The sequence below is a fragment of the Heterodontus francisci genome, chromosome 19 (assembly GCF_036365525.1).
Source record: "Heterodontus francisci isolate sHetFra1 chromosome 19, sHetFra1.hap1, whole genome shotgun sequence".
NCBI classification, from domain to species: domain Eukaryota; kingdom Metazoa; phylum Chordata; class Chondrichthyes; order Heterodontiformes; family Heterodontidae; genus Heterodontus; species Heterodontus francisci.
In genome coordinates, this window is record NC_090389.1 from 21,381,729 (window position 1) to 21,398,676 (window position 16,948).

General features: G+C 47.3%; 1 non-coding gene across 1 annotated transcript; it reads right to left on the reverse strand.

The window, feature by feature from the left end:
- Positions 1–14,018: 14,018 nt before the first annotated feature.
- On the reverse strand, positions 14,019–14,204 carry LOC137380460 (U2 spliceosomal RNA). The gene has a single exon (XR_010977026.1). It is a non-coding gene; the product is annotated as a U2 spliceosomal RNA (small nuclear RNA).
- Between the last annotated feature and the right edge of the window lie 2,744 nt (positions 14,205–16,948).

Here is a 16,948-nt window from a genome sequence, read left to right on the forward strand (position 1 = left end):
GTGGGGGGTGGTGGATTGCCCGTTGCCTTCCCATCGCCCTACGATTAAGTGAGAGCTGGGAAAGGCCAATTGAGGCCCTTAAGTGGCCCAATTAATAAATTCATCCCCCTCAGTGCAATCTAGATTTTGTGCTCAAGTCTCTGAAATAGTGTTTGAACCCACAACCTTCTGGCTCCAAGTTAAGTGCAACCATAAGGTCACAGAATGAAGACAGGTTCAGTCCCAGTCTGTGCTGGCATTAGTTGACCTCAGCTGGATTGGCAGTAGGGGCACTCCAGATCAAGATACCCACTCTTGAATCTCATCTAGTGTCACCTCTCCCCCTGAGCACCGCTGCACTAACAGTTCTTCAAACTATATAAAATTACATAGAATTTACAGCAAGGAAACAGGTTATCTAATCCAATTGGCCCATGCAATGTTTATGCTATATTGCCTCTCAACACTCTTCCTACTAAAATAAATAACTTCACTTTTCTATGCTATGTGTCTGCCAATTTCATCAGCCTGTCTATGTCCTTCTGAAGCCTGGTACTATCCTCCTTATCTTCACTACATTCTCCAGTCTCAAGCCATCTGCAAACTTTGAAATTATGCTCTGTGAAGGCCAAGATTCCCCTTAAATGCACCTATACTATTTACCCCAACAACTCCTTGAGGAAGTGAGTTCCACATTCTAACCACTGTCTGTACAAAGAAGTTTCTCCTGAATTCCCTATTGGATTTGATAGTGACTTTGATGACCTCGGGATGTCCCAAAATATTTTACAGCCAATGAAGTACTTTTTGAAGTGTAGTCACTATTGTAATATAAGAAACACAGCAGCCAATTAGGATCATAGAATGCTACAGCTCAAAAGGAAGCCAATCAGCCCATCTTGCCTGTGCCGAAAGAGCTATCCAATTAGTTCCACAACCCTGCACTTTCCCCATAGTCATGGAATTAGTTCCCTTGAAGTATTTACCCAATTCCTTTTCAAAACTTATTTTTGAAAATGCTTCCAACACCCATTCCGGCAGTACATTCCAGATCATAACAACTTACTGTGTTAAAATATTTTTCCTCACGTCGCTTCTGGTTCTTTTGCCAATTACTTTAAATCTGTGTCCTCTGGTTACTGACCCTTCTGCCACTAGGAACAGTTTCCCTCTATTTACTTGATGCAAACCCTTCATGGTTTCAAATACTTCTACCAAACCTCCCCTTAACCTTTTCTGCTCTAAGGAGAATAAGTCAATTTTCTCTAATTGGTCCACATAACTGAAGTTTTTATCCCTGGTACCATTCTGGTAAGTTTCCTCTGCACCCTCTCTAAAGCCTTGACATCCTTCCTAAATTGTGATGCCCGGATTTAACACATTACTCCAGCTGCAGACTAACAATGTTTTATAAAACTTTAGAATAACTTACTTGTTTTGTACTATATGCTGCTATTTATAAAGCTAAGAACGCAGCAGCCTTCTCAACTTGTCCTGCCATCTTCAAACACTTGTGTACATACACTCCGGGTCTCTCTGTTCCTGCATCCCCTTTAAAAATGTACCATTTAGTTTGGATTGCCTCTCAACACTCTTCCTACTAAAATAAATAACTTCACTTTTCTATGCTATGTGTCTGCCAGTTTCATCAGCCTGTCTATGTCCTTCTGAAGCCTGGTACTATCCTCCTTATCTTCACTACATTCTCCAGTCTCATGCCATCTGCAAACTTTGTAATTATGCTCTGTGAAGCCATTACAATACATCAAAAAGAGCAGTGGTCCCAACAGCAATCCCTGGCGGCCACCACTGCAACTTCTCTCCAGTCTGAAAAACAATTATTCATCACTACGCTCTGCTTTCTGTCCCTTAGCCAATTTCATATCCACCCAGGCATTGATCCTTTAATCCCATGGGCTTCAATTTTGCTAACAGGTCTATTATGTGGTACTGTATCAAATGCCTTTTGAAAGTTCACATACACAACAACAGCTGCACTACCCTCTCTTTTACATCATCAATGAACTCAATCCAAGTCAGTCAAACATGATTTACCCTAACAAATCTGTGTTGGCTTTCATTTATTAACCCATATTTTTTTTAAGTAATTAATATTCTCCTGAATTATTGTCTGTAAAAGTATCCCCACCACTATCGTTAGACTGGCATTATTGTAGTTGCCAGATTTATCCCTGCCACCATTTTGAACAGAGGTAGAACATTTGCAATCCTCTAGTCCTCTAGAAGCAATCCCATATCTAAGGATGATTTGAAGATTGTGGCCAGAACCTCTGCAATATCCACCCTCAATTCCCTCTGCAACCTAGGATACATCCCATCTGGACCGGGTGAATTTTTTACTTTGAGAACTGCCAATGTTTTAAGTACCTCCTCTTTATCTATTTTTATTCTATTCATTTTCTCTGCTATCGCCTCATTTACTATGACATTCACAGCATTCTCTTCTCTCGTAAAGACAGATGCAAAATATTCATTTCGCACTTCTGTCATGCCCTCTGCCTCGACAAAAAGATTTCCTTTTTGGTCTCTAATTTGTCATATGAACATATGAATTAGGAGCAAGAGTAGGCCATGCAGCCCCTCAAGCCTGCTCCACCATTTGATAAGATTCTGGCTGATCTGATTGTGGCCTCAACTCTACATTCCTATCTATCCCTATACCCTTTGACTTCCTTGCCAGTCAAGAATCTATCTGACTCAGCCTATAAAAATATTCAATGACCCAGCCTCCACTGCTTTCTGGGGAGAGAATTCCACAGCCTAACGACCCTCTGAGAGAAAAAATTCTCCTCATCTCTGTCTTAAATGGGAGACCCCTTATTTTTAAACAGTGTCCCTGGTTCTAGTCTCTCTCATAAGCAGAAACATTCTCTCAGCATCCACTCTGTCAAGCCCCCTCAAGATCTTATATGTTTCAATAAGATTACCTCTCATTCTTCTAAACTCCAATGGATACAGGCCCAACCTGGTCAACCTTTCCTCATAAGATAAGCCCTTCATCCCAGGAATCAGTCGAGTGAACCTACTCTGAACTGCTTCTAATGCAATTATATCCTTTCTTAAGTAAGGAGACCAAAACTATACACAGTACTCCAGGTGTGGTCTCACCAATGTCCTGCATAACTGATGCAAAACTTCCTTTCTTTTATATTCCATTCCCCTTGCAATAAATGACAACATTGCATTTGCCTTCTTATTCACTTGCTGTACCTGCATACTAACTTTTTGTGTTTCATGCATATGAGATAGTTTTCTGGAACAGTATGTTGAGGAGCCAACTAGAGAGCAGGCTATTTTAGAACTAGTCTTGTGCAATGAGAAAGGGCTAATTAATAATCTTATTGTAGAGGAGCATTTAGGGAAGAGTGACCATAATATGATAGAATTTTACATTAAGTTTGAAAGTGATATATTTCAATCCGAAACTAGAGTCTTAAATCTAAACAAAGGAAACTATGAAAGTATGAGGGACAAATTGGCTGTGGTAGATTGGGAAACTACATTAAAAGGTATGCGAGTAGACAGGGAATGGTTAACATTTAAAGTATGAATACATGGTTTATAACAAATTTATATTCCTTTGAGGCACAAAAACCCAGCAGGAAAGATGATCTAATCATAGCTAACAAGAGAAGTTAAAAATTAGATCAAACGAAGAGTCTTGTAAAGTTACCAAAAAAGTAGGAAGCCTGAGGATTGGGAGCATTTTAGAATTCAGCAAAGAAGAACCAAGAACCTACTAAAGTAAGAGAAGATAGAATGTATAAGTAAACTAGTGAGAAACATAAAAATGGACTGTTAAATCTACTATAGGTATGTAAAAAGGAAAGGATTAGCAACGACAAATGTGGGTCCACTACAGACAGAGACAAGAGAATTTATAATGGGGAATAAATAAATAGCAGAGAAACTAAACAAATACTTTGAGCTGGATTTTACCACGCCTTCAATGTCAGGTGCAGTGCCGGGAGTGGGGTGGGGGGGGGGTTGGTGGCCAAAAGAGCTGGGGCCGGTAGCGGTCTGCCAACAGTGGCCAACGGCAGTAGGGCCCGGCCTGATTCACCCAGCAGCGGCGAGCCTCCATGGTGGCTCCCCCGCCGCTGGGCGAATGGGACCTGGATTTCAATATTTACGTTAATGACATACATAAATTTAAATGAAGTTACCTTTAATCTTCTGAGCCCACCGCGATCTTCGGTATGGCCGGCACTCCTGCACCTTCAGTTGCCCGTCAGGGGCAAGCCAGCGTGACACTTGTGGAGAGGGGGAAGGAGTTAATATTTTCAGTGCGGGGGAAGGGTTGTGGTGAAATAAATGTACTGGGTGTAGGGGATGGTGGCAAGGAGTAAAATTTAAACTTTGTGCAGTCTGGAAGGGGAAGGTCAGATTTAAAAGGTAAGTGTTTTTTTTGGGGGGGATAGGGCAACTAGTTAATGTAATTGTTATTGGGGGTGGGAAAGGGGCATTAGAAATTTATTTAATATATTTTGGGAGGGGGTGTATCTTTAAAAAATCAAAGGACTGGCTGCCCTTTAAAAATGCACAGGGGATGGACAGTCCGCCCCTTCTACGAGATTGTGGGGTGGGGGGGGGGGGGGGGGGGTCCGCCCTGGCTATTTAAATGAGCCACTGTGCGTGAGATTGGCTCTTAAAATGCAGCCCTTTGTGTCTGTCTTCATGGAGGAAGATACAAAAGAACTTCCAGGAATAGTAGAGAACCAAGGGACTAGCGAGAATGAGGAAATGAAAGAAATTAGTATTCGCAAAAAAGTAGTACTGGAAAAATTAATGGAACTGAAGTTTATAAATCACCTGGACCTGATTATCTACATTACAGAGAGTTGAAGAGGTGGCTATAGAGATAGTGGATGGGTTGGTGATTATCTTCCAAAACTCTTTAGATTCTGCAATGGTTCCTGCAAATTGGAAAGTAGCAAATGTAACCCCACTATTTAAGAAAGGAGAGAGAGAGAAAACAGGGAATGTTACAACTGAGGCGGAGGAGTGCACTGTCTTTTCTAGTTTCACATCTCCACAGGTCACAACATACATTTAAATGTTGTTACGACCAAGGTGGGAGGAGTGCACTAGTCGGGCTGAATTTTACCGGCCCCTTGACGCCGTGGGTCGCGGTGTGGGGGCCAGTAAAATGTTGCGGGGAGAGGCCCGCCTTGACCCGTGGCGCCGAGAAGGGCCCGCCGCATGTTACTGGCAGCGACATGACCTCAGTGTGGCCCTCCCTGCCACACGGCGGCAGCACCACAATCAACATATGTTAATGATTACTTACCTATGCTGATTATACAGCCCGTCGCCTCTCCACCGACACTGCCGGATTTTTCATTGAACGGGCAGCTGTCACGTGCTATCCCGTTCACGATCTGAAAAGCCAACGGGTCCTCACTCTGCATTTCGGAAGGGAAGAGGGAGGGGGGATACACAGCGGTCTAACTTTACTTTCTTAAAGGGAGGTGGGAGGGGGGATATGCAGGGGTCTAACACTGCATTCTTAAAGTGAGGAGGGAGGGGGGATACACAGCGGTCTAACTTTACTTTCTTAAAGGGAGGTGGTGGGGGGGATATGCATAGGTCTAACTCTGCATTCTTAAAGGGAGCAGGGAATGCTGGGGGGGATATACAGGGATCTCAGTTTGTATTCTGAAAGGGAGGGGGTCTGGGATTACTGGAGGGAAAGCTGTGCTGGCATGAAGGGAAGAACCATGTACCATCCCTCTGTTAAGGGCGGCACAGTGGCGCAGTGGTTAGCACCACAGCCTCACAGCACCAGGGACACGGGTTCAATTCTGGGTACTGCCTGTGCGGAGTTTGCAAGTTCTCCCTGTGACCATGTGGGTTTTCGCCGGGTGCTCCGGTTTCCTCCCACCGTCAAAAACTTGCAGGTGATAAGTAAATTGGCCATTGTAAATTGCCCCTAGTGGTGGTAGGGAATATGGGATTACTGTAGGGTTAGTATAAATGGGTGGTTGTTGGTCGGCACAGACTCGGTGGGCTGAAGGGCCTGTTTCAGTGCTGTATCTCTAAATAAATAAAAAAATAAAAACAGTGTATGTTCTTTGTTTGTGAGGGGCAATGGCACACTAGGCACCCTGTGTGAGGGGAGGGTGCCAGAAAGGGCAGGAGCATTAAGCTTTTATGGATGGTGGAGGCAATCGATTCAGCTGGTAGGATCTTGATGCGGTCATGCTCTGCCACTTTGAGTGTTCGCCAAGATGGGCAATGCCATGGCACACCACATTGTTGATCCAGGAAAGCAGCTGATGTACCAGTCAACACCAATCCCTGCCCTGCTAGGAACCTCCGAATACATGCAGGGTTCATCTTTATTTATCACATGGAAATAGGTATGGCTCATCCTACATTGTGTGATCCTCCGCACATGATGATCCGTATGCGCCAGAGGCAATACAAACAGGGCATGTGTGATCCACGTAGAGGCTCCCAGTCGTGAGCAGCAGCCCCCAAGGGGAGCCCGCCATTACAGTTGCTGTGCATCTACAGGCCCCACATGACATGCCATTGGATGTCAGAGCACCAGTGTCAGGGGAGATTACGCATATAGAGAAGGTGGTGACACGTCTCTGTGCCCTGCTCAAGGATGACCTGCAGCCCATGGGCTCCAGTGGACATCCCATGCCTTTGTTACTCATAGTGGCAGCGGTTCTCAAGCCTGATGCCTTTGCAGCCTTTTAGGGGCCCACCAGAGACCTTTGTGGGGTCACACAGTCAGCAGTGCACCGCTGTGTCAGGGAGGTGACCAATGCCCACCAGAGGGCCAGTGAGTATGTTCGTTTCAGGACGGACTCAGAGGCCCATTGGTTCTGGCATCATTGTCGGAGAACCATAGGTTGTAATGTTCATAGACTGCACTCATGTGGCCATCAGGCCTACTGCCAGGCTACCACCTGCAGCGTCACCGTTAAAGGAGCCCTCTCAATCTAGGTGAAGCTGGTATGTGAACATTGCAGATGCTGGCAGCGAATGTGTGACTGCTTATCAGGCAGTTGCCATGACACCTGTGTCTTGCTCCAGTCCTGGCTGCCACCTCTGTTCACTGAACTGGCTCAGATGGAGGGGTGGCTTCTTGGAGATAAGGCCTATCCTTTAAGACAAGACTCCCGACACCGGTGAGAGACTCCATCACTGCTGCAGAGGAGAGATTCAACGCCAGCCACTGAGCTACATGAGCCACCATTGAGCAGGAGATCAGCATGCTGAAAGAGCACCTCCAATGCCTGGATGGATAGGGTGATGCCCTATATTACAGGCCAAAAAGGCCAGCTCGTTTCTTTGCTGCTCTGCACAACTACGCAACCAATAGGAGCCAGGCCTGGCATGATGAGGAGAGACATCAACAGGATTCCTCCTCAGACTATGAGGACGCTAAGGACCTACAACACGAAAGTGGCATGGGAGGGCAGATGGCACCCAGGCTCTGCACACAGGGCTAGCAGTGAGGTAGGGATGTATGGAAGTGGCTTATCAGATAAAGACAGTCTGCTCCATAGGAACCGACATGAGCTCTGCAAGCCACACATCACCCTCGCTCACCTGCTGTGCACCAGTACACGTCTGCAGCATCCCTGAGTAAACCATTAAAGGCAGCAGCTGACTGAGCCAATGCCCATATCACTGCATCCATGGAGATGTTCATGTGGCATGGCAATGACATTATTGCATACGTTGGCTCTTCTGAAGGGCCAACTGTGCAAAGGGATGTGACATTGGTGCTACATGCTGGCACACATCATTCACACAGAGAAGAGGACACACATGTTGGTGAGGAACATTTAGTGAAAGACATATTTACATTGCCGTGACACCCGTGCATTCCCATTTGTTTCAGTGTTTTCTCTGTCAACCTCTGTAATACCTTTTATGGTCTATTTATGTCTCACATCCTGGAATGTGCAAATTTAAGATTATTCACGCAGGTGCAGCATGCCTACAAGAAGAACTGTTACACTTGAGAAGAGGATCGCAACTTCACAGGACACTGGGATACAGCAGGGTAAGGATGTGGCAGCAAAGCGGAAAGTGCTGGGGTAACTCTGGAGGTCAGGCAGCATTTGTGAAGAGAGAAGCAGAGTTAACTTTCAGGTCAGTGAACTCTTCAGCAGTCAGGTAAGAATTCTTTGACAGTTGTCAGGAAGCAGGTGCTGGGGCACTTAAAATAGGGCCCCAGCACCTGCTGCACAACTGTCAAAGGGCTCCTCACTGCGCCGAATGTCCCACCTCTCCCTATGTAATATCGGGGGGAGGCTTGGCGCAGTGATGCTAATGAACCTCCGATGCTAATGAAGCTCTGCAGCGGCTGCTAAATGCAGGCGCCGCGTTGAGTTGAAAGGGTGCCGCTGTGCAGCGCGGCATGCGTATAAAATTCAGCCCAGCTTTTCTAGTTCCACTTCTCCACAGCTCACATATTTAAGTGTTTACCCAGTTTATGGGTAATCATATACTCTACTCTTTATCCCAGAATAACATTCACCAACCAGGTTTCTTTAATAAACAACAAAATTATCAGTTTATTATAAAAAAGACTTAATCAGTAATGAAGCAAAGCATTAACACACAGTTTGAAATATGAAAGTTCCTTTTTACATTAGCCCCTCACACACACACAAACACACACCAGTTAACCGAGAAATAGAGATTTTCTCTTTAGAGTTCTGTCACAAAAAAGACAAAAAAAAGAGAATACTTTGTCCAAATACTTGCTAATTCTTGAAGAAAAAAGAGATGTGGAAAGGTGCCAGTTGTCCCTTTTTGATTTGGTGTCCCAAAAAAGCATAGACGGCTGCCACTGGGATCTTTTCTGGAGTAGTTATTTTCAGGCAACATTGAGGATCAGTTTGTCAGGTTTTTCAGGAGAAATGCAGCATACTGTCTGGCACCAGAGTACACATAGATGGTTCACTGGGATCTTTTCTGGAGCAGTTCTTTTCAGGCAGTGTCGGGAATTAATTTAGCAAGCTTTCCAGGAGCTCCTCAGGAGAAACGCAGCATATCACAGCGTCAAGGGCCAGAATGTTTTTGGATGGAAGCCGTCCACCGACGGAAAGGTTGGTGGCAATCCTTCCTTCACCGGGCCTGGGGATCCAGATCGCATTTTATGGTCCCCATTGTCCTTAATTGGTCTGAGGTGGGATTTCCATCTCATTGAGGCAGGAAGTCCCACCTAAGGAAGCTGCTGGCCAATCAGCGTGCCAGTACCTCTTCATCTCAGCAGCGCCACTGGGAGTGGTGGCTGCTGCTGGGATTGCAACCCAGCTTCAAGAAGAAGAGGAAGGATGGCCCCATGATCGGTCAGGCCCAAGCGAGGTAAGAGTGGTCGATTTTGGGGGACGGGGGCGTGTTGGGCATTGGGGGTGGTTAGGACATTGGGGCAGACCTCCGTCGGGCTGCCCACTTGCCAATGGTAAAATTCCCCTGGCGTGGGCAGAGGCCCTTAAGTGGCCGCTAACTGGCCACTTAAGGGCCTTGATTGGCTTGGGGTGGGTGTGCCGTTTTTCGTCACTGCCGCCCCATGTAAAATGGCGGCAGAGGCGGGGGCGTGTCATCACCACCATCCACCGCCACCATCCCGCTCTTTGGGTGGCATAAAATTCTGGCCAGCAGGAAGGAGGCAAGCTGGGTTTTACTCTTGGCAGGTTGATCTCCAACTGCTTTCAAACACAGTCCACGCCTCAACTGAACCAAAACAAATCTCAGAAGTGAAACCAAACAGCAAGTCAGAACTTCCTGACCCTCATAAATCATGACATTTCACTTCTCTGTAAACATCTCCCCCACATCACCAAGGTTTCTGTTGTTTATTGAGCTTAAGGCATGTGACTTCCAGTAAAGGTTGTTTTCAAACAAGACCTCAAGTGTCCTTCAGGTGACCTGGTTTTAAAAAACAAAGTCCAACATCTATGGAATTATTTCAGTTCTCCAATGAATCCATCTCCACAATTCTAACACAGGAATTCGGGCGTGCAGGAAGGATCTGACGGGGAGGGCCCTTCTCACCACCAGCCAAGCTACACCTTGGTGCTTGTTTGAAAGTTCTGGTGATGAGGCATTCTGCCAAATGACTTTGGCGGTCTGCTCGGGGAACCATCCGACAGGATCCCCCGTCTCCTTTTCCCGTAGGGCCTTGAGGACGTTCCGTGCAGACCACTGCCTGACGGATCGGTGGTCGAAGGTGTTTTCCCGCAGAAACTGCTCCACGAAGGATAGGTGGTACGGCACAGTCCAACTGCATGGAGCGTTCCGCGGCAATGTGACCAGGCCCATCCCTGGCAATACCGGGGACAGATAGAACCTCAGCACGTAGTGACACTTGGAGTTTGCGTACTGGAGGTCTACACACAGCTTGATGCAGCCGCACACGAAGGTGGTCATCAGGATGAGGGCCACGTTGGGTACATTTTTCCCGCCCTTATCCAGAGATTTGAACATCGTATCCCTCCGGACCCGGTCCATTTTAGATCCCCAGATGAAGTGGAAAATGGCTCGGGTGACCGCCACAGCGCAGGAGTGGGGTATGGGCCAGACCTGCGCCACGTACAGCAACAACGTGAGCGCCTCGCACCTGATGACCAGGTTGTTACCCACAATGGAGAGAGATCGCTGCCCCCACATGCCCAACTTTTGTTGTACCTTGGCTACTCGCTCCTCTCAGGTTTTGGTGCACGCCCTGGCTCTTCCGAACCATATCCCCAGCACCTTCAGGTAATCTGACCTGACGGTGAAGGGGACAAAGGATCGGTCAGCCCAGTTCCCAAAGAACATGGCCTCGCTCTTGCCGTGGTTAACTTTGGCTCCCGAGGCCAGTTCGAACTGGTCGCAGATGCTCATCAGTCTGCGCACGGACAGCGGATCCGAGCAGAAGACGGCGACGTCATCCATGTACAGGGAGGTTTTAACCTGAGTGCCTCCGCTGCCTGGGATTGTCACCCCTCTTATGCTCGCATCCTTCCTAATAGACTCAGCAAAGGGTTCAATACAGCAAACAAACAAGACCGTGGAGAGAGGACAGCCCTGTCTGACTCCAGATTGGATCGGGAAACTTTCCGATTCCCACCCATTGATTGAGACTGCGCTACTGATGTTTGCATAGAGCAGTTTGATCCAATTGCAGATTCCCTCCCCAAACCCCATTTTGGAAAGCACGTCCATCATGTAGGTGTGCGATATCCTGTCAAAAGCCTTCTCCTGGTCCAGGCTGATGAGGCAGGTGTCCACCCTCCTGTCCCATACATAGGCGATCGTAGCGCGAGACTATCAGAGATCTTCCTGCCGTGTACAGTGCAGGTCTGATCGGGGTGAATCACCAACTCCAGAGCACACTTGACTCGACTGGCTATGACTTTGGACAGAATCTTGTAGTCAACATTAAGCAGTGAGATGGGCCACCAATTTCTGATTTCTGCCCTCTCCCCCTTCCGCTTGTAAATGAAGGTGATGATGCCTTTGCTCATGGATTCTGACATGCTGCCGGCCAGGAGCATACTCTCGTATACTTCCAGCAGGTCCAGGCCGACTCAGTCCCACAGGGCCGAGTACAACTCAACCGGTAAGCCGTCGCTTCCGGGAGTTTTACTCGTCTCGAAGGACTCAAGAGCCTTTGTCAGCTCATCCAGAGTTAGCGGCTTGTCCAGTCTCTCCCTCCTGCTGTCATCTAAGACCTCTGTGATAGATGACAGGAAGGACTGGGAGGCTCTGCTGTCTGTGGGCTTCGCGTCATACAGCCCAGCATAAAAGGATTTGCTGATCCTTAGTATGTCGGACTGCGAAGACGTTACCGAGCCATCTTCTTCCTTCAGGCTGCTGATAACAGAGCTCTCTCTATGTACCTTTTGGAAGAAGTAACGCGAGCACGTCTCATCCTGCTCGATGGAGCGGACTCTGGACCGGAAAATGATCTTGGAGGCCTCCTTGGCAAAGAGCGAGGCCTGCTGGCTCTTCACCTCTTGGAGGTCCTCCTTGACCTCGACCTTCATTGACTGCAACCGGAGCAGATTTTGCATTCTTTTCTGGAGTATGGACATTTCCCTCTGTCTCTCTCACACCCTCTGAACACCTTTGTGGATGAAGAACCTCTTGATGTTCTCCTTGATCGCTTCCCACCAGTGAACTGGAGACTCAAAGAGGGGTTTCATGGTCCTCCAACCTTTGTAATCCCTTTTGAGTTCCTCAACGTTCTCTGGGGTCAGCAGTGTAGCATTGAGCTTCCACGTCCCTCTGCCAACCCGCTGGTCGTACTGTAAGTGACAGTCGGCCAGTAAGAGGCAGTGGTCGGAGAACACCGGCTTGACGTCGATGGATCCGACCGTGACAGCACGGGACACAAACAGGAAGTCAATCCTGGAACGGGCAGACCCATCCGATCTTGACCATGTGTATCTGCGCTGTGCTCCGTCTGTAGGCTTGCTGAAGACGTCGTGCAGTTTGGCATCTTTAACTGTTTCTGTTAGGAATCTGGACGTAGCGTCCAGTTTGCTGTCGTCACTGCCGGATCGTCCAGCTGCATCGATGATGCAGTTGAAGTCACCACCTAGGATGACCGGCCTGGATGTTGCCAGCAGCAGTGGGAGCTGCTGAAAGACGGTCAGCCGCACGCTGCATTGTACCGGGGCGTACACGTTGATCAACCGGAGCGGAGCGTTGTTGTACATTACGTCTGCTACGTGGAGGCGACCGCCCACCACCTCCTTAACTTCGGAGATGGTGAAGTTACCTCCCCGCAGCAGAATACCCAGGCCGGAGGAATGGCAATCATTACCCACCAACCAGATCGATGGCCCGTGGGACCACCATCGCGACCACTGCCTGTAGGTGCTGAGGTGTGGTATTCCACCTGCAGAAACAGTAGGTCAGCTTTGACCTTGGCGAGGTAATCCAAGGTTGAAACACATCGTGTAGTAGATTTAATGCTACACACATTAATGGAAGCAATCCTTACACCCATTTTTTAAAAGTTAGTTGTTGCTTCCCATACCATTTGTCCTTGCTAGTCCCAGTCCCTCGGGATGTTCCTGCATACCCATCGTGTGCGCAAGCAGTTTCACGTTGGTTGGGCTCAGAAACCCCTCCTGGTTTTTCATGGACCACTTGCCACTGACCTGTTTGCCCATCTGCTGCCTCCTCCTCCATTGATTCTGTCTGTGGAGGGGGGGTTTCCGGGTGCAGGGTAGGTGCTGGGTCGCTGGTTTCAGCTGCCTCCCCTTCCTTCTCCTTCTCAGGTTGAAGTTCCTCACTGCGGAGAAGGTTGCTCGTCTCCTTTCAAACACCAGACACCTTCGTCGAACCTTCTCCCAGCCTTTCCTTGGACCTTGCCGCCTGAGCATAACTAAGGCAGCGTTTGGGGCAGGTTTTGTAGAGGTGGCCTGCCACACCGCACAAGTTGCAACACTTAGTCTGCTTACAGTCCTTGGTCTGATGGCCTTCCTCCTTGCAGTTCTTGCAAACAACCGTGCTGCAGTTGGCTGCCACGTGACCAGATTTGCCACAGGTTCGGCAAACTCTGGGCTGCCCAGCATAGACCAAGAAGCCTCGACTTCCCCCGATAGCGAAGCTGGAGGGAGGGTGGATGATGGCTCCACTGGGATTGACCTTCAAGGTGACCTTGACCTGCCGCTTGCTGGTCCAAATCCCAAAGGGGTCCTTGACATCAGTGCTGCTGCCGGCCACCTCGACGTACCTGGTGAGAAAGGTGAGTACATCCACCACCGGAACATGGGGGTTGTAGAGGTGAATCGTCACCACCCGGTCCAGTTGTGACGGAAGCGTGAAGAGTGGCTCCGCTGTGAGGATCGACAGTGGCGCCCGGTCCCCTTTCTCCTTGAACGCCTTCAGGAACTTGATGCATCCCGCCACGTTCCGGAACGTCACATTGAAGTATCCACTGCTGGGGAAATCCTGCAGGCAGAAGATGTCCGTAGCTTGAAATCCACAGCAATCGAAGAGGATTTTCTTGATGAAGAAGGTGCGATCGACTGGTGCATCCCCTTCCTTGTCCTTCACGACCACCGGAACGGTGTTGCGCACTCCCAGGCCTGAAGCTCGAAGATTGGTTATAGCCATTTTACTCAAAGCCTACCCAAGATCAAAAGGCAATGATCATGGTCTCTTCTCAACCAAGTAAGCACTGATAAGAACAGATACTACACTTGATCTTAGCCAAAAGGCTGAGGTGCGATCTGTACTACAGAGTTCTGCAACCTCTCTCCATTTATAATATACAGCTTTTCTATTTGTCTTGCCAAAGCGGACAAGTTCACATTTTCTCACATTATACTCCATCTGCCTAATTTTTGCCAACTCACTTAACCTATCTAAATCCCTTTGCAGACTCCTTATATCCTGTTCACATCTTAGTCTCCTACCTATCTATGTGTCATCAGCAAACTTAGCAACCTTACATTCGGTCTCTTCATCCAAGTTATTTACATAGATTGTAAATAGTTGAGGCCCCAGCACTGATCCCTGTGGCACTCCACTAGTTGCAGCTTGCCAACCCGAAAATGACCCATTTATCCCTACTTTTTGTTTTCTGTTAGCTAACCAGTCCTCTATCCATGTTAATATATTATCCCCTACATCATTAGCTCTTAACCTTTGATGTGGCACCTTATCAAATGCCTTTTGGAAATCCAGTTACACCACATCTACCCTTCCTTTGACCACTGTTATTATTTATATGTTTGTAAAAGACTTTAGGTTTCCCTTTTATGTAAGCCAATAATCTATTCTCGTACATTCTCTTTGTCCCTTTTATTTACTTTTTCAGTTCTCCCTTGTAGTTTTTGTATTCAGCTTGGTCTGTGCTGAAATATGAATCTGATATTTATCATAAACTTCCTTTTTCTGTTTCATTTTAATCTCTATATCTTTAGTCATCCAGGGTGGTCTAGCTTTTGATGCCCTACCTTTCCCCTTCATGGGAATGCATCTAGTCTGTTCTCAAACCCTCTCTTCTTTGAAGATCTATGATTGCTCATTTGCCGATTTATCTGCCAATCCTTGATTTCAATCCATCTGGGCCAGAATCATTTTCATTCCATGGAAATTAGCCCTCTTCCACTTGAATATTTTCACATTTGCCTTTTCCTTGGCATTTTTCATAAGTATTCTGAACTTAATGATATTGTGATCACTGTTTCCCAAAAGCTCCCTCATTGAAAAATGCTTCACTTGCCCATTTCATTCTCCAGAACTAAATCCAGCACAGCTTCCTTCATCATTGGATTGGAAACATACTGATCAAGAAATTTCTCTTGCACACATTTCAGGAATTCCTCCCCCTCTTTTCCCTTTACACTGTTATTTTCCCAGCTTACATTAAGATAATTGAAGTCCCCCATTTTCACTACTCTAAAGTTCTTGCATCTTTCTGTAATTTGCCTGTAAATTTCCTCCTCTACCTCCTTCACAATATTTGGAAGCCTACAGCAATGTAATATCTCCTCTATTGTTCCTTAAATCTAACCAAATAGATTCTGTCTTTGAACCCTTTCATTCCTTTCTAGTGGTATTGCATTATCTTTGATCAACATTGTCACCCACCATCCTCTTTTTCCATCTCTATCTTTCCTGAATACATTGTAGTCAGTAATATTAAGAATCAAATCCTCCCCTTGTTTGAGCCAAGTCTTTGTTATTGCCGCTATATCATACTCCCACTTGACTATTTGTGCCTGCAGCTCACCAACCTTTTTTACTGCACCCCATGCATTTATGCACATGCACTCCAAGGTTATCTTAGACTGCCTCGCATTTCCCCCTTCCATCTGCTGTCTCCTATTTTCTTAGCTACTCTTTATTTCACCGCTGTTTAGTCTCTCCCAGTTCTCTGAGCATCTTGTATCTCCTCTGTAATGTCTCTTCCTGGTGCCTCTCCCCCGGCCAAATGAGTTTAACCCCCTTCCCCCAGTGCACTGGTTAACCTTCCCATGACGACATGGATTACAGCTCCATTGAGGTGCAACCCGTCCACCTAGTACAGGTTCCCTCAACCCCAGAGCTTGTCCCAATGCCCTAGCAGTCTGATGACCTCCCTCTGCACCATTTCGCCAGTGTCATGCTAACCTGGTTTATCTCTGCACCAGCATGTGATACTGGGAGTAATTCTTTGAAGCCTTGCTCTTTAACTCTACCTGAGTTCTTGAAACTCTATCTATAGGACCTCAACCTTTTTCCTACCCATGCAACTTCAACATGGACCATGCCTTATGGTTGTTCCTCTTGCCCCTAAAAATATTCTGCACTCGTTTAGTAATGTTCTTCAGTTTGGCAGCAGGGAGACAACACATCATATGAGACCTCATGTCGGCAGTTGCAGAAATGCCTGTCTATCCCATGACTATTGAAACTACTTTTCCACCCCTCTGTGCTGTAATTTGCCCCACAGTGCCATGAATGTGTTCTAGACTGCACTTCCCTACAGTGTTGTCATCCTCACCGATAATCAGCAGTGAACCAGTTTAACACTGCCACATTCCTGGAGGATTTCTGTACTGCCAGTTTGTTCCACTTACCTACTATCCGCTTGAATTCTCAAGGGCCACAACCTCCTGGAATGTGCGCGCCAAGAAAATGTCAGTCTCCCATATGTCCTGCTGTGATCCCAGCCACTCCTCAAGTGCCAAGCCACACACCGTCCTGACTTGGAACTATATCACCGTTCCTTCGCTGTCGCTGGGTCAAAATCCTGGAACTCCCTCCCTAACAGCACTGTGGGTGTACCGACACCACATGGACTGCGGCGGGTCAAGAAGGCAGCTCACCACCACCTTCTCAAGGGCAATTAGGGATGGGCAATAAATGCTGTCCCAGCCAGCGATGCCCACATCCCATGAACGAATGAAAAAAAAGCTCAGAAAAAGTTCATGCAGTTCTAGGCACTTCCTGCACACATGGTTATCCAGGGCACACAAAGTGTCCT